This window comes from Podarcis erhardii (genome assembly GCF_964252035.2).
Source record: "Podarcis erhardii genome assembly, chromosome: 11".
Lineage (NCBI taxonomy): Eukaryota > Metazoa > Chordata > Lepidosauria > Squamata > Lacertidae > Podarcis > Podarcis erhardii.
Genome location: NC_138501.1, coordinates 19,935,348 through 19,959,212, shown reverse-complemented (window position 1 = coordinate 19,959,212; position 23,865 = coordinate 19,935,348). Strand labels below are relative to the sequence as shown.

Genomic DNA, 23,865 nt, shown 5'->3' with positions numbered 1-23,865 from the left:
AAAACCAATGTGGGAGGCAACACTTGCGAGTTGCCATTCTTTTCAGCCACAGCAGGTGCTGTGATTCTCCAGCGGTTTGCCTTCACCCCCTGAAGTGTGTCTCATTGTCTCTACAGCCAGACAGATGCCAACGACAAGGTGCAACAGTTTGCTTTTAATGCATGATTATAGGCCATTAGAAATAACACTAGATGTCGCTCAAGACAGATCCCTATAAAAGTAAAATCTTGCTATACTTATTTACTCTTAAAACTGGAAAAAGCAAAGCAACGGTTTTATACACTTGTTGTTGTCTGGATTGTGCCAAGCTGTAGTCACTGGATATCATATGTAGATTGTATTATATAAGTGCAAAAATAAAAATGAGATCACCTTCTCTAGATGAACTGGTAGTTTCCCAGTATGTCTCAGTCTAATTTCTCCTCCTTAAATGTAGATGAGTTATGAATTACACTCAAGATTTCCAAGGCCTCAGAACTGTTCCAAGAGTTCTCTTGAAGGAATATTTATTGTCATTTCAAGTAAACTGTGTGCTGCACTACAAGAAGAACTATTTAATTGGTGTCAATAATTTATATTCTGTGACTTCCTAGACTGGTAGTAGTTAGAGGGCTTGTTTCATTAATGCAGTTAGTTTGATTTATGTAGACTACCAACTGTGATTTCCTTTGAAACTACTAATTATAGAATGACATTCCAGGATAATTTGAGAGTATTAAAAATTTTATAAGTGTTAGGGGCGCATTTTTTTTAACGCCATATATTCATACCTTCTCGTTGCGATGGGGAACTTTTGACACACTTTGAAATCACTGCCAAATCTTAAGGTGAAATGTTCAATTGTGTTTAAAGCACCTTTTGCAAGCTCTTACTATGGTAAAGTATTTTGGCCAGAATCCAAAGAGCTCGTGCACATGCTTGAAGTGTGTCAAAAATACACAAGGACTTTACCAGTTTTTCTTCCTGCTTCAGCCCTTGGTGCTGCATCCGATTACACTTCAAAGTACGTTGGGCAGCAGTGAGAAGAGGGTCTGCAATAAGAAAGTGTGTGTTTCCCTAGCCCAGGGATAAGGTAATCTGCAGCCTTGTTGTCATGAACGGGCTGGACACAGAAGAATGGTGGGAGGCACCATAGAATCATAGAGTTGGAAGAGACCACAAGGGCCATCGAGTCCAACCCCCTGCCAAGCAGGAAACACCATCAGAGCACTCCTGACATATGGTTGTCAAGCCTCTGCTTAAAGACCTCCAAAGAAGGAGACTCCACCACACTCCTTGGCAGCAAATTCCACTGTCGAACAGCTCTTACTGTCAGGAAGTTCTTCCTAATGTTTAGGTGGAATCTTCTTTCTTGTAGTTTGGATCCATTGCTCCGTGTCCGCTTCTCTGGAGCAGCAGAAAACAACCTTTCTCCCTCCTCTATGTGACATCCTTTTATATATTTGAACATGGCTATCATATCACCCCTTAACCTCCTCTTCTCCAGGCTAAACATGCCCAGCTCCCTTAGCCGTTCCTCAGCTGGGGAACTCCCAAGAGGCTCAGAGCCCAGGGATTGGTGATGGGACAATGGTGAGTGGTCAAAGGAAGAAGATGGATAAGACTGGGAGGAGGAGGTGTTGGAAGCTGAAGAGGTAACAGAGTTTAGTGAGAAGGGAGAGTCTGTGGTAGGGAGAAGTCCAGAAACAGAAGCAGAAGAGAAGGGAGGCCAAGAGGGAGAGATGAGTTGTGCTGGGGAAGAAGCGAGTGTTTCTCCCACTCCTGCTGCAACAAGCTCCCCCCCCCCCCCCGCTCCAGTCTCCCAGAACCAGGAGAAACATGAAGCAGGAGGAGGAAAGGCAGACATGCCAGTGTAGTCTCACATTGCTTGGGAAAGACCCCAGAGAGGAGGAGGTTTAGGCAGCTGTGGGAAGGGGAGGACCTTCAGTCTCCACAACTGCCTCCTAGGGGCAAGACCTACCAAAGAAAAGTTGCTATGCTTATTAGGCCTGGCACTCCTAAGCAGATCCTGTTTCTTCTAATAAAGTGTTAACTTCATGATGTGTGGTTTGTTGCTGGCTCGCTCTTGACACTTGTGCATGCTGCTGGGCTACAGCTCCCATCAGCATAGCTAATGCTCATGGATGATGGGTGTTGTAGTCCAACAAGGTTCCCATTCCTTGGGATTCCATTCATACAAAGCTCTCTGGTTGTCAAACCAGAGCAACTGAGCCAATGGCAGGCAAAAAGCAGCTGATTCACTTCTAGGAATAACAGACATTCACCATGACATTGGAATGCCTGTTGAAGCCCAATCCCACCACCCCGCAAATTAAAATAGCAGGACTTAAGATAGGCAAAGCAAGTATACAGAGAACCAACCAGAAGTGGTTGCATAGAAGCCTTCTAATTTGGCATGTAGCCCAGTGAAAATGGGGATCTAGAGTACAGAGGCCTATAAAAGGTGAAAATATACCGTACTAGAATTTTCACCCTCAGTGAGTTTGAGCATCTGCCAAGATTGTTAATTCTAGAGGGTAGTCTCTTAAGCTAGGGACCTGGAAGTAGCTGAGCTATAGCACCTCGTTATCTGAGCCTGTCTTATGAGCAACATAACTGGGTAGGATGAAAGGGATCTGCTGTGTACAAAAGACATTTTGCATTGTTCCTTTCTACCAAGAGATTGTACCAGACTATGCTTACAAAAACTCCTAAACTGTACAGGGGTAGGGGCATCATTAGAATTGCTTGTTCCTGGAGACTGGCTGATAGAAATGATTTTTTGGGTAGCTCTGTGTTTTTTCTGCTGATATGGCTCATGGTCTTGTGATCATCTCTGAACATAAAGAGAGCCTCACTCAATTGGAACAAAGGCCTTTTCTAGCCCAGCAACATCCTGTTTCCTAGGTACCTATGAAAAGACCACAAGCAGGATATGAGGGAAGGCTGCATACTCTCCAACATTCCTCAGAGAAGATAGGGACATTTCTCACTCACTCCAACTGACCCTCCTCAACTCCTCATTAACCCAATCAATTTGGGTGATTTCATTTTATTCAATACTAGCTTAAAACCACATTTAGTGCAAGTAGTTTCCAGTGTGCTGTTTTGAACACCAGGTGTCTCTCTTGTCTCAAATTCGTATGTTAACAGCAACAGAATATTAATATGGCAGCATATTATCCAGCCTTGCCCAAGGCCAATATTGTGGTATAACGTTTACTCTCTTGTCCTGTTCAGCACAGGTCTTTCCCAACATTAACTGAAAATGGACTCCCTGCTTTATTTCTTCCCGTTGAGCATAGCTGAAGGATTAGTGATGATTGCTCCTTGAGAACCAACTCTCAATTGCCCCAGCACCATTTTGTATTCCTACAGACGGAAGGTTTAAATTACTGGTTTCCTCTCGGAGTTTTTTCCCCTTTTAATTTTTCTGAGTAGCAAAGTAGCTAAATTCCCCTGCCAAGAACAGGCACTGGGAGACAAGAGAGACTATTCAAGTGGTATTACATCGCCTGTTCAACAGAAAGCAATAAAGCAGGTGGAATTTGTCAGGAGGACACTTTCAATTAAACCTTCCATAGCACTTTACCTGCCCAAATTGGACATCCCAGTGCTGAAATTGTCCTTAACTCTTTGCCACAAAGATGGAACGGGGGACACAGAAAACACCAGAATACAACAAATGGGCAACCGCATTTGACACACCCAGGGAGGTAATGCAGAATCAATGTGCAATGAGCTTTTATTTTGGGAATGAAACCATTTTCTCAAAAAGCTCTTTTCAGGGGACAAATAAAGAATAGAACTAGATTGTGTATGGACCACATAGAAAAAACAAATGCCAGGTCTCTGTTGAGTCTAAAATAAAATGTCATGTCTATGCAGCCTGAACAAAGGATGGCAATTCTATAAAGGAGAGTGAGAAGAAGCTCAGAAATCTGGGTTTCAGAAAGCAGGTATTTCCTTTCCAGAGGACATGTGTAAAGAGTTCCCTGAGTGAATCCATTGCCCCATTGAGTTGCAAATTAATGGTCAACAGTTCTGCAATTCTTTGGGAATGTCTCCATATAAACCAAACTTTTGCTACTTCATTGGGCTGCTCTCTTTTTCTGCTCTCTGAATATTCTCAGGAAGTTCTGCGTAGTTCATGTAGCTCCTACAGTCAGAGATTCCTTTTAGCTGCAACAAATGTAAAGCAAAGGTGAAATACAGTGCAACTCATAGCTTTAAGGCACATGGGGGCAGGGAGGGAAAGCAACCAAATAATGCTCTCTTGTCCCCTTGCAATCCTTTCTACTTCCTTTCACAAAAGCATGAAAATGGAGGGAGGAGCAGCTGCCCAAATGCATTTTCTTTAAGCATTAGCAAGTGGATTATAGCAGTTAGGAATTGGTGCTGTAGCAGGGAAGACAGGATTGTGGCACCACCCTTAAAACAACAATGCATGGAAGATACATTTTTATCTTAACAGTCAAGGGACAAGAATTTAAAAAGAAAGGCAATTTGTGGAAGGCTACCCTGGGGCTGGTCTGAGAGATTTGGCTGCCAGAGGCAAAATATGCAGATGCCAGACCCTCCAAGTGTCCCTATTTTCCAGGGATGTCTCTGATTTAGAGAAGCCATCCCAGTTTCTGATTGGATCCTGGAATATCCCACTTTTCCTTAAAGGTAAAGGGACCCGACAGTTAAGTCCAGTTGCAAACAACTCTGGGGTTGCGGCGCTCATCTCGCTTTACAGGCCGAGGGAGCCAACATTTGTCTGCTTCCGCAGACAGTTTTTCTGGGTCATGTGGCCAGCATGACTAAGCCACTTCTGGTGAAGCCAGAGCAGCACACGGGAACGCTGTTTACCTTCCCGCTGGAGCGATACCTATTTGCACTGTGTGCTTTTGAACTTCTAGGTTGGCAGGTGCTGGGACCGAGCAGCGAGGAACTCACCTCATCGCGGGGCCTCAAACCGCCAACCTTCCGATTGGCAAGTCCAAGTTGGCACAGTGGTTTAAACCACAGCGCCACCCGCATCCCTACCACTTTTCCTTAGGATGTCCCTATTTTCATTGGAGAAATGTTAGAGGGTGTGGAGTTATCCAATCCCTGAGACGTCTGAAGGCAATCCTGTACAGTGGTACCTCGGGTTACATACGCTTCAGGTTACATACGCTTCAGGTTACAGACTTCACTAACCCAGAAATAGTACCTCGGGTTAAGAACTTTGCTTCAGGATGAGAACAGAAATCGTGCTGTGGCGGCAGCGGGAGGCCCCATTAGCTAAAGTGGTGCTTCAGGTTAAGAACAGTTTCAGGTTAAGTACAGACCCCCAGAACGAATTAAGTACTTAACCTGAGGGACCACTGTATAGGGAAGGGTTTTTAAAAAAATAATAATAAAGGTTTTATGTTTTACTATGTCTTAATATGTGTTGGAAGCTCTCCAGAGTGGCTGGGGCAATCCAGTAAGATGTGTGGGGTATAAACAGTAAACTTATCATTGTGGACTGGGACATCCCTATTTTCACTGGAGAAATGTTGGAGGGCATGAGATGCTGCCCCACCTTCTCCACAGAACACACATGTATTCAAAACGAATAAAGAGCCCATAGTTGAAGTGGGGTTCTAGTCTGCATATGAAAAAAGATGGGAGCATGATAAACATCATTCTGAGCTGCACAATATTGTTTTGTTGGGCAGGAGGAAGTGTGATCAAGGCTAAATTTGTGCCAGATCTAGTAGTCGCCAATTAGGGAAGAAGAGATGAGGGGATGAGCTGAACCTCTAGATTTGAATGATCTGCTGATTAAGGACAACTTTCATTCCATGTGAAAAATGTTACAACAGCCATTTATTTCATCCAAAGCAGATTGTAATTTACTTGCAGTAAATCCTCACTTTATTCTCAGGACAAGTGTGTTTGCTCAGCCTGTGGAAGAGAGAAAATGTTTCAGAAGCAGGTTAGAAATTACTCTTCCAATCTTCTCAGGCCTTTAAATGCTCTTGTATAAATGACATTACAAAATAAGAAATGCGGAACTATTTGTTTTCATTATATGGATGATTTGTGGAAAGGTTGAAGGAAGTCACTTCTGAAAAAACTTGTGAAATATTAAGTGGATTATTATAGTTTGCTTTGTGTTATGATTAATGTAAACCAATAAAAATTACGCATAAAAAAAATAATAAATGCTCTTGTATAAGTGTTTGTAGTCAATTACAGGCAATATTGCCTTACAGATCAATAAGCTCTGACAGGCAGAGCGGAGGATGAATTATTCAACGCCTTTATCAATGATAAGGCGAAAAGATAGGAAGTTTCACCTGATTTGCCTGCAAGACTACAAATAACACAGGTTTTCACAATGGTAGACAATGATGCAACGACCCCACAGATGAGCAAAACTCAGTCATGTGGTACAATTGACCCATTACATTAACACACTGTTAAATATAGCAACATTCCTAGGTTATACATCTAGCAGAAAGAATCTATGAGAAAAAATTACATGATTATTGGATTGTTAACAACTCATTCAGAGATAGCTGATATGGTGTTCTCCACATGTTGGACTACAAGCCCCATCATACCTGACCATGCTACCTGGGGCTGATGGGAGTTGTAGTCCAAAGATGTTGGCTTTCCCTGCCTTGTTTGGTGATACAGAAAAAGAATATATGTGTGGGGAAGAGAGAGAGAGAGAAAGAGAGAGAGAGAGAAACAGAGAGATCTCAAGTATCAAGGGAGAATTGTAGAGCATCTTTCAGGAATTCCTCTTTGTCTCCCATTGTTTTTCCAACTTGGTGCACCAGAAGTAAACACAAGAGGGCACTCTTGAGTAATGCTTTGAGATAGTTCCATGATGCTAAGGCGAAGACCATATCAAATGTGTTAGGCCCAGTGTATTAAGGACTTCATAGCTGTGTTGGGGGGGTAAAGTATTTGGAGGACAGGATCCTAGGGAGTAAGAAACTGTGGGGGGGGGATTGGTTCTCAGTCCTTTACACTATTTGACTATGAACTTGCTTAGGGTCTTTGCCAACACTCTCCTACTCTCCTATTGCCCATCGTTTTAAATATTGCTCAGTGGTTTCTTGGACTTCTCAACATTATAGGAAAATATTTATTTGTGCTCAGCATACCAAGGCCAATAAAAAGATGTTTAGCCATAGCAGCAACAGTTACAGCACTTGTATTTGAGTTTTGTTTGAGCTCCTTTTCAGGATGTTGTATTGATTCCTCCTAAATATTAGCCCAGCACTCTTTGAATGGATTTCTTCGTTAGACAAGGCTAATGCCAATATATGGTAATCTCAGTTCTATGCATGCCATGCAGTAGAGACAACAGAGCAACAATAGCTTTATAAGCAAAATTTAATGTAGCAACTGGAGATAGAGGAGGAATCTGCCCTACTCAGATTTCAAAGCGGACTTACCTGATCCAAACCAGGTAGATCATGACCTGGATTAGATCACTGGTCCACTGGCAACTCAAGCTATGTGAATATTTAGAGTTAGGAAAAATGATGGAGGTAATTAGAGGTCAACCCATACAAAAAGCCAAAAAAAGATTTGCTATGTGCAAGAGATTACATGAAAAAAACATTGTGCATAAACTATATCCTGGTTATGTTTTGATTGGTTCTTGTAAAGAGTACAAGGGAAAGAGAAAGAATTGGGAGAATAAAGCAAAACAAATGAATAAATAACACAGTAAGAAAAGGATTTGCAAAAGGAAAGCTGCAGTGAGGTGGTGGAAAGTCACGGGTGGAAAAAAGATTTGTACGGGAAAACAAGTATTAAGTTAAGAATCTATGTTGTAAAGAAATCAAGTATATAATGTATGTGTACAATTTATATTCAATAAAAAATTAATAATTAAAAATAAATCACTGGTGCACTTCAGATGGCATCTGAACCCAAATTAGGCAGACTTATTTGTTTGGCAGGGCAGTCACATTTCTCAGTGGGGTATTTGGAGACGAGGGGCATAGCACCAGCCAATTTCTATTTACTCATTGGTGGAGAGGATGTGAGGGCATGGCCAATGGAAGAGAAAGGCCGTGACCTTCCCTCTCACCCTGCCTCCATGTGGAGAGTGTGTTAATTTACTACGTGCTATGCAAAGGTCAAGTCATATCCTCCAACATGCCACCGAGGAAAACCGGGATGGGCGTCTTTCTGGACCTCACTGTCGTGGAAGCCAGGAGACTCGTGCAAGAGCATGGTTCCTCAAAACAGGCGCATTTTGGGGCCATGCCCTCACAGGTGCCAAAATGGGACATCGTGGGGTCCAATAAGAAACTGGGATGGCTTCTATCAATTCTGGGATGTCCCACGTAAAGCAGGACAGTTGACGGGTATGTCAAGTTGATAGATTCCACCTGAAAAAATAGACTTTCCATACTACATGTTTTGGGAATAGCAGAGAGAAAATAAATACTTTGGGGGTATTTTGTTTAACTCTTCCTTGAGGGTCCCTCCTTCTGGCCTTGCTCCTGATCTTTAAATTGTCCTTCCTGAGAAAGCATGTTTGCAAAATTGGTAGGAGAAATTTGCTCTCTACTTCCCTTGCATATGAAAAGAAGGGGGACCAGGTTTCATCAAAGGTGTCTTTATAATACCTTTTGCTACCCTTCTCAGTTGCTCTGAAACAGTCACATCTCACGCCATCTCTTAAAGCACATTACTTTCCCCAAAGAATCCTGGGAACTATAGTTCAATCCGTCATAGAGCTATAATCTAAGGTTACCAGATTTTTTCAACGAATCTGGGGACACTTTAAATACATACATACATACTACACGTTTGGGACGTTGATGCTGCAGTGATGGCGGTGGCAGAGGGGCGGCCACCGCCTTGACCTCAACGCCATGTTTCCCCTCCCTCCAAGGCTTCTATCTCCTTTCTCCATGAGCCTGGGCAGCCCCTGGGTTGTTGGTTCTTCAGTGGTGGTGGTGGGGAAGCAGTGTGCAGTGGGTCAGGCATGGAAGGTGGAGAAGGAGGGCCAAGAGGGCAGCAGCTGTGAGGCTCAGGCAGCGCGATGCCTCCTTTCCCATCAGAGCAGCCCCAATCCCATTCCTACTTGCATGCAAGCAGGAGGGGGCGGGGATCCCTCAGCTGGGAGGGGAGGCTTCCGGTTGCCTAACTGAGAGATCCCTGCCTCCTCCTGCTTGCACGCAAGGTTTGATAGGCAGCGTGAAGCCTCCCTTCACAGCTGAGAGATCCCCACCTCAGCCCTGCTTGCATGCAAGTAGGAGTTGGGAGGCTGCTCCAATAGACAGCATGAAGCCTCCCTTCACAGCTTAGTTGCTGGGGTCAGGGAAGGTGGAGGCAGCCCGGAAGCTGCATCTTAGAGCCCCTGCACCACCATCATATGGGGACATCCGAGCAGCTCCTGAAGCCAGCCAGAGCCAACTGCTCCGGGCTGCTGAGACTGCCGCTGCTGCGTTTCCCGGGGACATTAGATGAAATCCGGGAACATTCCAGGGATGGAATTTGTCCGGGAACTTATTCGCAAATCAGGCACTGTCCCTGGGAAACGGGGGCGTCTGGTAACCCTACTATAATCTCCAGCACCCTCAACAAGCTACAGTTCCATGCATTCTTTGGAGGAAGCCATGTGCTTTAGATGTGCTCTAAATGTTTGGTGTGTAAACCACCACAGGGAGGGAGACTGAATGGAACTGGGGGGGGGGTGGTATAAAGCTAAACACATATGAGGGCTGCGCAGGTGCATCTGTCTGCAAGTTGTGATACAGGGCTGTGGGTTTGCTGTTTGTAGAAGTCCTATTCTGTCTGTCTCCACCTACGCTCAATTGCACATGTGTACATAAACACCCACAAAAATCCACAAAGACCTGAAGTCTCTGGTTATCTCTTCTCCCCAATGACTCTAAATCCAGCACTGCTCCTTGAACTGTCTGACTGTCTGGGGAAGTAGGACACAAGTAACTATATTTGTAAGATTCAGAACCAACATATGTATGTTGTACTCATACGTTGACAAAGAAAGCAAATATGCAGATACAGTAGATTGAAACATCTGTCTTAGATAAGAAATGAGATTAGAATAATCTGATTTAAAACAGCACCAATAAGCCAACAGAAATAATTTATTATCTTTTGAAGGATTTCTAAATAGATACCGTTCTGTTGACCCTACCTTCAACTTCAGCCCCCTACTATCAACTTCAGAAGGATTATATGAGAATAAACTCATTGGTTGTTACTGCTTGAAGGCAGACCACTGTTACCTAGCAACTAGGAAGAGTGCAGCATTGTGCAATTAACTCTTTCAGGTCTTTCGGAGCACAGCCTTGAGGTTTCAGAATCGCTTACAAGCTCAGACATGGATCTGTGCATTAGGAAAAGTTGACCTGATTTTGTTATCATGAACACGGGAGGTGAGCCCACCGTGAGACCTGGCTTTCATGAGAAATCCTGGTAGGCTGGGTTAACAGGCTCCCTTTTGCAGGCAGCATCAGCGTGCTCTCTTGATGTGACATCTGTCATATTGCATTATGTCAGATGCTGGAGAAATCACGTCGAAAATAATAGAAGGTGAAACTATTTTCTGGTTAAATGCAATGCGACACTTTACACTTTCAGGTTTTCATCATAATTGGTTAAGCCTCAGAATATATTTAGCATCGTAGCCACAGGGTATCCTTTGTGTAAGTATGAACAAGCAGATCAAGAAAGTGGGGCACTTTATACCAGGCATGTGAGGATTACAGAAAATCATTCCAAGTAGTGATGCATGTCCCTGCTTAATTTTGTTGCTGCTTGTTTGCTGGCTTAGATTTGCCCTCATTGCTCTACAAAGGAGCTCTGTGTCCTTTCAGGACTATCAAGATCTGCCTTTACCCAAATCATGTCACTCAAAGCCTGCAAATCTGTGTTCACTTACCTGGGAGTAAGTCCTACTGAACTTGATGAATTTAATGGGACTTACTTCTGCAGCCACAGGGACGCGGGTGGCGCTGTGGGTAAAACCTCAGCGCCTAGGACCTGCCGATCATATGGTCGGTGGTTCGAATCCCCGCGGGGTGAGCTCCCGTCTTCGGTCCCAGCTCCTGCCCACCTAGCAGTTCGAAAGCACCCTTAAGTGCAAGTAGACAAATAGGTACCGCTTTATAGCGGGAAGGTAAACAGCGTTCCGTGTGCTGTGCTGGTGCAGGCTCACCAGAGCAGCTATGTCACACTGGCCACGTGACCCGGAAGTGTCTGCGGACAGCGCTGGCTCCCGGCCTTTAGAGTGAGATGAGCGCACAACCCTAGAGTCGGACACGACTGGCCCGTACAGGCAGGGGTACCTTTACCTACCTTTACTTACTTCTGTAGCCACGGGACGCGGGTGGCGCTGTGGGTTAAACCACAGAGCCTAGGACTTGCTGATCAGAAGGTAGGCGGTTTGAATCCCTGTGATGGGGTGAGCTCCCATTGCTTGGTCCCTGCTCCTGCCAACCTAGCAGTTTGAAAGCACGTCAAAGTGCAAGTAGATAAATAAGTACCGCTCCAGCAGGAAGGTAAACGGCATTTCCGTGCACTGCTCTGGTTCACCAGAAGTGGCTTGGTCATGCTGGCCACATGACCTGTGGCTGTACACCGGCTCCCTCGGCCAATAAAGCGAGATGAGCGCCGCAACCCCAGAGTCGACCACAACTGGACCTAATGGTCAGGGGTCCCTTTACCTTTTTACTTCTGTAGCCACATATAGGATTGTGTTCTGAAAGACCTTCCTGAACAACTACTGGTTCACTATGTAAAAAATATTTTCAGGTTTCCCCTTATGTTATCATTCTGTATTTCACAAAAATGGTGTGTGTGTGTTCTTCAGCAGTCCTTTCTTGCTATCTTTAATGTGCTTTTTACTTTTAAAACAACTGTATTTTAGCACTTTCCGAGATCACGGGGGAATATCTTCCTATCCCAGTCAGGCATTTATATATCAGGATACAGGAGTTGCCCAGGAGCAGCTTCAATTCCTCACACCCAGCATTCTAGAGAGCTGTAAAGAATAATAAAAGTGTCATGATTTATATATTTGCTCCTTCTAGATAATACTTGCCTCAAACATGCTAATATTTGATTAATGTGCACTTTCTTTTGACATCTTAGCTGAAAAGACTAAGCCTTAAATGAACAGATGGTGCATTAAATTGAATGATAAGAAGGAAGAGTTAAAGGGCTTTGAACAGGAAAAATGCGAGAGAGAACGAAAACTATGAATTTCTCTCCATTAACAAGGACATATGAATATATCTTTTTCTAGTTCTCAAAAGGGAAGCTACTCTTTAATTGCTGGATTTCAGTATTCGCAGCTGTGTGTGGTAGAACCTATTTTTAATGAGTCTTGGAACAAAGCATGTTTGGTACAAAGCATATAATTAAGTCCTCAGATCATCTTCTTCTGAAGTGCCATGTCCTAACCTCAGAGAATGATGGTTGTGTACTCAGTCACAGGGCCACCTTCACATCTGAGTCCATTCAAAAGACTCTCAGCTGGTGTCCTACTGAGAAGTATGGGAACATGTCATTATAATCTAGGTCAGTCTCCTTGTAGAATCCTTCGCACCTTTAATTTCACCCAAAATGTTGACTTTGCCTTGGCTAAGATGGAGACACTCCCACTCACCCCCACAGCTATAGCTACAACTTGATGCCTGGCTTTTCACACTGAACCAGTTACCACCGTCTTAGGGTTGGCAGCCCCACATAGTCCTGCCCAGTGATTATTATGTTCTTCCTTAAACTGCCTGCAAATAAAATAAGGCAGCTGAGTGGAAGGTGTTTGCAGAACTCATCCACATTCTCTTAGTTTCCCTCTGCATTTTCGAAACATGTGCTGGGGACTCTCTAACTTGACCCACAGAGAACATCTGCAACTTAGTGGTAGAGCATCATTTGCTTTGTATGCAGAAGGTTTCGGGTTCAATTCCCAGTATTTCCTGGTAGGGCTGGAAATGTCCCATGTCTGAAACCCCTGAAAAACGTAGCAGTAGCAGTAGTAGTAATTCTATACTGTCCTCCATCCAAGGAGCCCAATGCCCAATGCTAGGAAGAGCCTGTTGCTGAGACAAGGACTCAGCTGTTTATAGCTTTTCTTGCCCATTATAACCCAATGGCCAGCCTGCATGAAATGTCCCTTTAAACAGGTGTAGTGAGGCAATACTTTTCAGCTTTGGCATAGAGGTGGGGAACTGGGGGCTGAATGCAACTCTCCAAGCCTTCATCCAGTCTTCAGGACTCTCCCTAGGCCAGGGTTTCCCAAACTTGGGTTGCCAGCTCTTTTTGGATTACAACTCCCATCATTCCTAGCTAGAAGGGCCAGAAGTCAGGGATGATGGGAACTGTAGTCCAAAAACAGCTGGATCCCCAAGGCCACGCCCCCACTCTCGTAGCCACACCCCTCATTGCCCCTGGTCAAATTAAAGTTTGGAGACATTTCTAAATCCAAAATGGTGGGTTGTTTGCCAGGTGGTTATACATAATGTGATATATCAGGTTCTATGGGTCCATTTGGATTTTCTATATATGAAGGTGGTTATTGTTGGAGAAAGCCACATATTCTTCAACCCATGCTTCTTTCACCTGTGGATTGGGGCTGCTTACAAACAGGTAACTACTACAAATTAGACCGGACAAGCTTTCAGAATTAGAAGGTTTTATTGGTTGCTTGCTCAAGTGAAGAATTTCAATCTTTTAAATCATAGGTTGCTGTTATTAGGTTGCTGTGTTTTTAATGCATGCTCTGTCTTTTTCATTGTTCTTCTTTTACTACTATATTATTATTATTTTAATTGTTGACTTGTTGTCCTCCTTGAGAGTATTTGCGTTGGAGACCAAGATAGAAATTTGCTACAGAATAAAGTAACTGTTTTTTCCCCATTATAGTGTACAGTGGTACCTCGGGTTACATACGCTTCAGGTTACATATGCTTCAGGTTACAGACTCCACTAACCCAGAAATAGTACCTCGGGTTAAGAACTTTGCTTCAGGACGAGAACAGAAATCGAGCGGCAGCGGCGCGGCAGCAGCGGGAGGCCCCATTAGCTAAAGTGGTGCTCCAGGTTAAGAAGAGTTTCAGGTTAAGAATGGACCTCCGGAACAAATTAAGTATGTAACCAGAGGTACCACTGTACTGGACTAAAGAAGCAGGTAGATTTTCCTGATACTGTTCCTTGGCCGGGATATAATTTGAGAAGCCCAGGACCTCCCATAAAGAAGTCAAATTATTTATAAAATGCCATTTAAAAAAAAGGTATTCAAATCTTCCTTTGTAAACATCATGTTAGTAGCCATCCTACACTGCTGTAAAACAATTTTATGATGCCACTTTGCAGAAAAAAATAATGAACGGTATTATGTAAACACTAATTGCTGGCAATAACTCATTTTCCAAACTATTCTGATTATGAATTTAATCAGTTCCTGAATCCTAAAGGCAAATGAATTATTCATGCATATACATTCCGTAGTTATTTTCATTAAGTCAGGATGCTTAATCAGGTTTTTGCTGTGGAGGAGAATATTGGTTTGATGAGCTGAGGAACATCCTTTGATACAACGTTCACATTCATTACCGTACGCATGCACAACATTGTCTATTGCTGAGTTAAAAATGACTGTATAATGCCCTACTTCTAAATATCAATGAAACCCAGAGTATTCGGATATACATTAAGCATTCAGACACCAGGCTCATAACAGTATCTGTACTTACCTTTTGTAGTAGTATTAGAATGAACGATATGGAAAGAAGGCAGGCTAAGGCTACAGTCCCAACCCACTTACCTGACAGTAAACCTCACTGAATTCCATAGCACTTACTTCTGAGTAAACATGGTTAAGATTGTGTTGTAAGTTACAGTTCTACTAAAATTAGGAAGTTGTGCCTAGAATTTAAATTAAAGCTAAAGCCATGCAATCACATATCCTTTTGAGGTTTGCTTCTACAACTGGGGTGGGAAACCTATAGTCTATGTTGTTGGGCTACAAATCCCATCATTCCCAGCCAGCATGGCCAACAGTTTGGCCAAATGGGAGTTGTAGTCCAGCAAGATCTGGAGAGCTGTAGGTTCCTCATCTATGATGTGGGGAAAGGCAAAATTGTATAAACGAAGTGCTGTTCTCTCATTTGTTAGCCTTATTGAAAATTGTGTTATATAATACAAGTGCACTGCGTCAGCATCCAACAGATAGTTTCTATACAGTGGTATCTCGGGTTACATACGCTTCAGGTTACAGACTCCGCTAACCCAGAAATAGTGCTTCAGGTTAAGAACTTTGCTTCAGGATCAGAACAGAAATCGTGCTCCAGTGGCGCAGCAGCAGCAGGAGGCCCCATTAGCTAAAGTGGTGCTTCAGGTTAAGAACAGTTTCAGGTTAAGTACGGACCTCCGGAACGAATTAAGTACTTAACCTGAGGTACCACTGTATTACATTTTCAACACCTACATTTTGTGGGGATTCTAGTCTGTGATATATTCATGAAGCACCTCTTCAGAATAGGAACCTTGGAAGGCCATGAAGACCTCACATATGGCTCATCCCAGGAAGCACCTCTAGTCTTCTGATGTAAAAACATAAGATGGGCCCAGCTGTATCAGAAGAAAGGCCTGTTTATTCCAGCATCCTGGACAGGGGCCAGCCTGATACTGATGGGAAGCCTACCATTTCTTCAATCTGGTTTCATAATTCTTATTGATACTTGAATCCACCTATTTCTAAGACAAAAGATACTGTCAGCTGTATAATAAAGCCAATGTTCAGTAGTGTGCAGTCAGTGGACTAGGGGGACTAGCCTAGTCCACTAAATGTTCCCAGAAAATTGGATTATTAAAGTATTAAAGTCTGGTGTCTCCTTCCCAAAGCCTGGGAAGCTTCTGCCCAGCTCAGGGATGGAGGCACAATGCTCACACACATTATGCTTGTGCCCTCCAATCACCCCCACAAGCTGGTGCCTCTGGCCCTAACTGTTCCCCTACAATAGATTTCACCATACACCACTAGTATTATTCATGCTTTGGGGGCAGAAATGCATTTAATTTCATTTTTCTCCTGGCTTCCATCACCATCATCATTTTATCTGTATGTCGCCTTTCCATAGTTAAAACCATGCTCAAGGAGGCTTACAAGATGACAAGATTTACATAATTTCAATCATAACTAAAGTCATAAACAATAACACAACCAAAGTACACAACCAAATTGAAACTACAGTGGTACCTCGGGTTACATACGCTTCAGGTTACATACACTTCAGGTTACACACTCCGCTAACCCAGAAATAGTGCTTCAGGTTAAGAACTTTGCTTCAGGATAAGAACAGAAATCGTGCTCCGGCGGCGCAGCAGCAGCAGGAGGCCCCATTAGCTAAAGTGGTGCTTCAGGTTAAGAACAGTTTCAGGTTAAGAACGGACCTCCGGGAATGGATTAAGTACTTAACCTGAGGTACCACTGTATTTACACATAAACATTCTAGTAAGATCTAAAAATAAAGATACAGAGACTAATATTAATAGCATCAACTACTGCTCTCAACAAAACACCCGAAACAATATCACAGCCCAATAGTCTGTTCAGCAGTTTTTGTAGCTGGAGTCAGTCAGTCAGGGCCCCACCCTCCCAGACCAGGTGGGAAAAGGCAGGGAGACAGGGAGCACATCTTCCAGGGCTCGCAACCACACAATGTTTTAAATAAATATACTGTCAGATCTAGGGTACCAGATTCCAGTTAGTGAATGGTAGAAATGAATCAACGGTAGTAGTTAGATAATGTTTGGGATATGGAAGGAAAATACAAGCTGCAGAACTGTGCCAGACATGAAATTTCTGGGTTAGCTTAGTATATATATTGTGAATAAGACACAAAGAAGGTCTGCACTCTGCCATCTTAAAAACATTTGACTCCTAATTCAGTTGTAACAACACGAACAGGAAGCTTTTTATTAGCAAACATGCTTGTTCAATTAAATCATAGAAAAGACAAATGTGGCATTTTTCCAAACAGCTTTTGAACGCTGGGTTCCAAGCTGACAAATGAGTGAGTCTATTTCCAGTAGGAAAGGCTATAAGTGAGGATGTTGGATTAAAATAAGACCAATGAAAATTCACAGAGAAAACATCCCTTTGAGAATGCACCGGAGATTCAATTGTATGGACATTTCATTCCATTAGCGTCTCGCTTCCAGAAGACAATGACATCAGAAGAGCAGTAAAGCACAGAGCCCGTAAGGCTATCAGCTGGGCTGCCAGGAACCACTGTCAGGAGTAATCTATCACACCTTAGTTATTTTTCAAGACTGTCTGAAAAAGTAAGAAAGGGGTTGGGGTTGGGGTGGGGTGGGGGGACTGCTAGCACCAAGGTCAGCTGTGGATAAAACTATAATAAGTCCAGGTACAGCCCATTGAAAGCAACACAATTTTACAGATGCAGTGCTTTCCCTTCTGGGCACATTAATCATGGCTTCACGTTGCTTCCACAAGCTGCAGCAGAGACTTGATCAAATGTAAAGCATTGATGTTGCTGCCTACGTATGTTAACTTCTTAAGACGTTGTTTGGTTTGGTTTTTAATTAGGTCACCGTCAAGCAAAGCGGTTGCAATGAAATGTGTGTAGTAGCAGAATAAAAGCAGAGGAGTCCTTTAAAAGATGCACCATAGGGTTCAATGCCCTTTGATTTCATTGATTCCATACTGAGCTGTTGCCCAGACAGCTGCTTTCTACTATGCTGCTTGCATAATTTAGGATTAAAGCAGGTGTGGGAAACAAGCCCACAAGCCAGACCAACATGCTTGCATCAGATTTTTCTTCAACAATCCTTCCACAATCTGTCATTTCAACTATGGTGCCAACATGCTGAGCCCACTAATCTTCCACGATGCTGTCTGGACATCTGCAGATGAGCATGGGGATTGGCACCATCTTTGGGTAGCTGTATTTGAAAGTGCTCATAGGTCACGCCTGCACAGATTGTGCTCTCCTAAGGCCAACACAGCCCACCAGCTGAGATCACAGCAACAGGAGGGCTGTCAAGGTCCAAGAGGACCACAAAGTACGTAGCTGACTTTAACTTCATGGAACTAAATCATGCAGGTCTGGCTTAGATGCACCATAGGTAAAGGTAAAGGTACCCCTGACTGTTAGGTCCAGTCGCGGACAACTCTGGGGTCGTGGCGCTCATTTCGCTCTATAGGCCGAGGGAGCCGGCGTTTGTCCGCAGACAGTTTCCGGGTCATGTGGCCAGCATGACTAAGCCACTTCTGGCAAAACCAGAGCAGCACACGGAAACGGCGTTTACCTTCCTGCCGGAGTGGTACCTATTTGTCTACTTGCACTTGATGTGCTTTCGAACTGCTAGGTGGGCAGGAGCTGGGACCGAACATCTCTGTTGCGGGGATACGAACTGCCGACCTTCCAATCGGCAACCCTGCATCTCAGATGCACCATATTTCACTGTATAAATGCATGTGTTTGAATTCTTGCTTTTTACCCAGATTTTGGAGTTTTTCAGCTGAAGACCTCACTAGGTTTTTTTGAACCAAACACAATGCTCAGCATAACGTAACCATCCAAATCTACAATTCTATGGTTCTGCTATGTTCAGAGTCCCTTTGGAATACTGGAGCTGGGCCCAGGCAGCCATATCAGGTGAGAATTAAGGTGTAGAAAACGTATTCTCCAAGTTGTAGGTACATAAATGAATTTTCACCCTTGAACGTTACATTTCAGTTTTGACTTGCACGTAATCCCAGTCCTACTCTAGTAAATGTGCTCCATTAACACATTAATGTGTACTAATATTGGCAGTGACATGTGGTGAAATTTCTTGCAGGGGAACAGTTAGGCACCAGTTTGTGAGGGTGAATGGGGGGCACCAGTGTAATGTGTGTGAGAGCATGGTGTCTCCCTCCCTGAGCTGGACAGAAGCTTCCCAGGCTTTGGGAAGGAGGCACCAGGCTTTAATGCTGTAATAATCCAATTTTCTGGGAACTTTTAGGGGACTAGGCCTAGTCCGCTGACACCACACTACTGAATAACACATTTGTATATTTGGATTATATGCAGAATTCTAAGTAAATCTGAAATATTATTCCTCACTACATAGATAAGGGATGGGAAATGTCATGCCCAGGGGCTAAGCGCAGTCCTTCAAGTCTGCCTTTCTGGCCCCCTGGACTATTCCCACGCCACACCCCCTCCCAAGGCCCCACTCCTCATTGGCCTTGATTTACACTCTCCTTCAGTTTTTTATCTAGCTGAAACATGTCCTTGAGCTCTGATAACACATTTTGCATTCCTCGATAGAGTATTGAGAGTGGTGCATCAAGTGTGCAAAAACTAGCATTCTGTAAAGGTAAAGGTAAAGGGACCCCTGACCATTAGGTCCAGTCGTGACCGACTCTGGGGTTGCGGCGCTCATCTCGCTTTATTTGCCGAGGGAGCCGGCATACAGCTTCCGGGTCATGTGACCAACATGACTAAGCCACTTCTGACGAACCAGAGCAGCACACGGAAACGCCATTTACCTTCCCGCCGGAGCGGTACCTATTTATCTACTTGCACTGGCGTGTTTTCAAACTGCTAGGTTGGCAGGAGCAGGGACTGAGCAACGGGTGCTCACCCCGTCGTGCGGATTCGAACCGCCGACCTTCTGATCGGCAAGTCCTAGGCTCTGTGGTTTAACCCACAACGCCACCTGCGTCCCTTAGCATTCTGTACAAAGGCTAAATATACAGTTGTTGATCTAGCCACTCTTGTCTCTGGCCCCTGCCACCACCACTGCCATGCGGCCCCCCTGGAAAATTGCTCAGAAGGAAATGTGGCCCTCAGTCCGAAAAAGGACCTCTCCTCCCCCCATCCCTGCTATAGATGTATGGATGGTGATCAAATTGGAAGAAAGGAAACAAGTTAAACTGAAATATCCTTTCAGAGGGTGATACTGAATATTAGTTATACTCAGTAAAGAGTAAGTAAATTCAAGGGACTTATGTCCCTTGATTTCTATGGGACTGCTCTAAGTATGACTAACACAGAATATTCTCAAGTACTTTTTCTCACTAGATGATCAGTTAATACCCAGTTTCCATGCTCTCTTCAACACTTCATTGTAAGTATTAACATACCAATGTCCTGTTTCTTGACTGAGAAAATTCATGCCCTTACGACAGCTACCTAATTCCAATCTAAGCACGAACCCTTAGCATTGTACTGCCTGTCAACCAGAGACAGGAAATCTCAAGGGGAATATTTATGAACTTATTTAAATACTAATGTTGGTAATCAGGAAACAGCAGGATGTAGGAGATACTACATAGCAGGAGTTCAAGTGTAACAGTGTCCTATTTTAATTGATTACTTACTTATTTCAGTTAGCAAAATGGTTGCTCCTTTTGCCCTGCCAGCTTCTAGCCCAGGCATAGGCAAACTCCGCCCTCCAAATGTTTTGGGACTACAATTCCTATCATCCCTGACCACTGGGCCTGTTGGCTAGGGATCATGGGAGTTATAGTCCCAAAACAGCTGGAGGGCCAAGTTTGCCTATGCTTGTTCTAGCCTTAAAATATATATTTTAAAAAAATATACAGTATAGTTTCCAGTGAAACAATGCTCATTTTATTTGTTGCATCAAAATGTTAAAATTTAGCAAATTAAATAAAGCTTTGACTAACAGATTTGTGGGGCACGCCTACTTTTTTGGTGGTCTAATAGCTCAGTCAGTTAGCATATGGTACTGGTAACGCCAAGGTTGCAGGTTCTATCCCCACTGCAGGGGGTTGGACTCAATAATCGTCAGGGTGCCTTCCAATTCTATTATCTCTATGACAAGGCAGCTTCCTTCCTGCTAAAGGCTCCTTTGTCTTTATAGCCATATAGCACAAATACATTTTGCAGGTAAAATGCATGCTATTCCTGAAATCCACATTTCGCTTGGGAAAGCTGGAGCTGCTGCAGAGATTTTGAAGAAACAAAAATCTTGCCCCAGATGCGATCCACCTGCTGAGAGTGGCTATTAAGGAATATCTCTGCAGCATTCACAATGGCAAAGAATAGACAGCACATTGCTTCTCTAATAATACCCTTCTCTGGAGTGTAAGCTCTGCTTCGAAGATACTCTCTCCACGGGAGTCCATAGACTGAATTAAACAGGTGTCGGCCAGTGCATAAGTAGGGACAGCAGTGTGTCTATTTCTGGAGATTGCTTGGATACAGATGAATGGCCAGGGTTTAAGACAGCGTCTTTTAGAAGGGCAAAAGAACTGTGAATTTATCGTCAAGTTACATTTACAGTCAGAAAGCAAAACAGCAAGGGCACTGCCTGGTCTATCCCATTTCTGGCTGCAGGTTTGAAGGCATCCTCACACTCAAACAGTGATACAGCAGGGGGCTGGGAGACAGCTAGGCTAGAACCTTCCCCCAAACATGCTAGTTGGTGCTGTTTTTGCTATGGAGAAATGCTGAATATTTCATCCTTTTAATTGCAGTCTGAAAAGGTGCAGCTGTGCAAAACTTGCAACACATGAAGGCTCTTACAGTTTGCTTCTGGGCCAGTTCACATTGAAGTACAGCTGTTCCTTGGATTTCAAACAGCTTAGTTCTCGAACGTTTTGGCTCCCTAACACCGCAAACCCGGAAGTGACTGTTCCGGTTTGCGAACTATTTTTGGAAGCCGAACATCCGATGGAGCTTCTGCAGCTTCCAGTTGGCTGGAGGAGTTTCCTGCAGCCAATCAGAACTCACGCTTTGGTTTTCGAACGTTTGGAAGTCAAACGGACTTCCAGAATGGATTCTGTTCGACTTCCAAGGTACGACTGTATAAGCATGGAGAATTGGGAAACACTGGCCTGCGAGCGCTCCAGTTGGAGAGTAGCCTTTATCAAACGTGTCATGGACTTTGAAGAAGCACAAACTCAGGACGAAAGGAGAAACAAGCTAAGAGGAAGGTATGTTTGTAAATCCTCACCGTGATCAACTCCTGCCTGGAAACCTATGCCCCCACTGTGGAAGGACGTGTGGATCCAGAATTGGTCTCCACAGTCATTTACAGACTAACTGTTAAGACTGTGCTCATGGAAGACAATCTTACTTGGCTACGAATGATGACCAAAGAAGTAGTTTGCATGATTTTTATGCTGAAATGTGGGCTGGGTAAATGTTGTCCACAATTCAACAGGCACTGAAATGATGGATGCAACTGTGATGGATGCAACAACTACCTAGATCTGGGTCGTCGTCCCCCTCCCCACATTTCTGCCGATATAGGCTGACATGTTACCATCTATCTCACAAAGGATTCTGTGTGCGTTAGTGGTAAAATGTTTTATCGCAGCAGGGCTTGGATTCTCAGGAAGCAATTGAACAATCACATTGCAGGTCAACATGCACAGCATTCTCAACCCAGTTGCAAAGGTTTCTGCAGTGCCCCTTACTTGGGCTTCAAACTTTAGCTTAATCGTTTCGGAGAAGCAAGAAAAAGAGCCAAGAGGTGTGATTCAAAGCAGTTTATGATAGAGTTCCTGGCAATGAGGAATCAGCAAAACTGCAAGAAATAATGAAGCATCAATGAGGCAGTCCCTCCCCTCTTTCAGGCTCTTTGTGATTTTCCCCCCAGTTTCCAGGTTCTTTGTGACACAAAATAAGGTGTGCTTCTTCAGAGGAACAAAGTAGCTTTGAAATATTTAACTGGATGGGAGTCTATAAAGGGAGGAAAAAAACAAAAAAAACCCCAACTCTTTATAGAATGCCGCAGACTTGTAGCAATCATCAGAACACAAAAACTTACAGTTTATGTGTTTTGAGGTCACATTTTGACAGCAGTACTTTCTTCCCTGCTGTGTGCAGCTTTTCCCCATTCCAATCAGAATCAAATTGCATCACTCTCTTTCTAGGTGTCCCTTAAAGAAAGAAAAAACAAAATGTGTGTGTGAAAGTGAATGCCCCTGACTTGGCATTGGTATCTTGATTTAAAAAGTTTGGATGGTGTGGTTCAGAAGGTTATAATAAATCAAGTTAATCTATCCAATCTACCCACCCCATACGGTGGCATCCACACAGTTAGATACCTTAAACATCATTGAAGTCAATTAAAAAAAAGTGACTCATGCAGATGCCCCATTTCAATCTGCTCAATTTAGTCATGTATGCGGGTGGCACTGTGGGGAAGAAGAAGAAGAAGAAGAAGAAGAAGAAGAAGAAGAAGAAGAGGAGGAGGAGGAGGAGTTTGGATTTGATATCCCGCCTTTCACTCCCCTTCAGGAGTCTCAAAGCGGCTAACAATCTCCTTTCCCTTCCTCCCCAACAACAAACACTCTGTGAGGTGAGTGGGGCTGAGAGACTTCAAAGAAGTGTGACGGGCCCAAGGTCACCCAGCAGCTGCATGTGGAGGAGAGGAGACGCAAACCCGGTTCCCCAGATTACGTGACTACCACTCTTAACCACTACACCACACTGGGTTAAACCACTGAGCCTAGGACTTGCCGATCAGAAGGTCGGTGGTTCGAATCCCTGTGACTGGGTGAGCTCCTGTTGCTTGGTCCCTGCTCCTGCCAACCTAGCAGTTCGAAAGCACATCAAGTGCAAGTAGATAAATAGGTACCGCTCCGGAGGGAAGGTAAACGGTTTTTCCGTGTGTTGCTTTGGTTTGCCAGAAGCGGCTTAGTCATGCTGGCCACATGATCTGGAGGCTGTACACCGGCTCCCTCGGCCAATAAAGCGAGATGAGCTCCGCAACCCTAGAGTCGGCCACGTCAGGGGTCCCTTTACCTTTACTATATTTAACAGAGAGGACAATTTTTTGTCAAGAGTCACAGCAGAAGGGAGGGAGACTCCACAGCTCTGCCCCCCTGCCCCCCTCCCCGCTCCAAAATACCCCCCCAACATGACTATG

At 44.0% G+C, this 23,865-nt stretch overlaps 1 long non-coding RNA gene across 1 annotated transcript in view; it reads left to right on the top strand.

Annotated features, from left to right (window-relative positions):
- Positions 1–23,346, top strand: part of LOC309352253 — a 248,763-nt gene extending 225,417 nt beyond the window's left edge. The window contains exon 3 of the long non-coding RNA XR_014161199.1: positions 23,196–23,346. This is a non-coding gene — a long non-coding RNA (uncharacterized lncRNA). The remainder of the gene's footprint in view (positions 1–23,195) is intronic.
- The last annotated feature ends 519 nt before the right edge of the window (positions 23,347–23,865 follow it).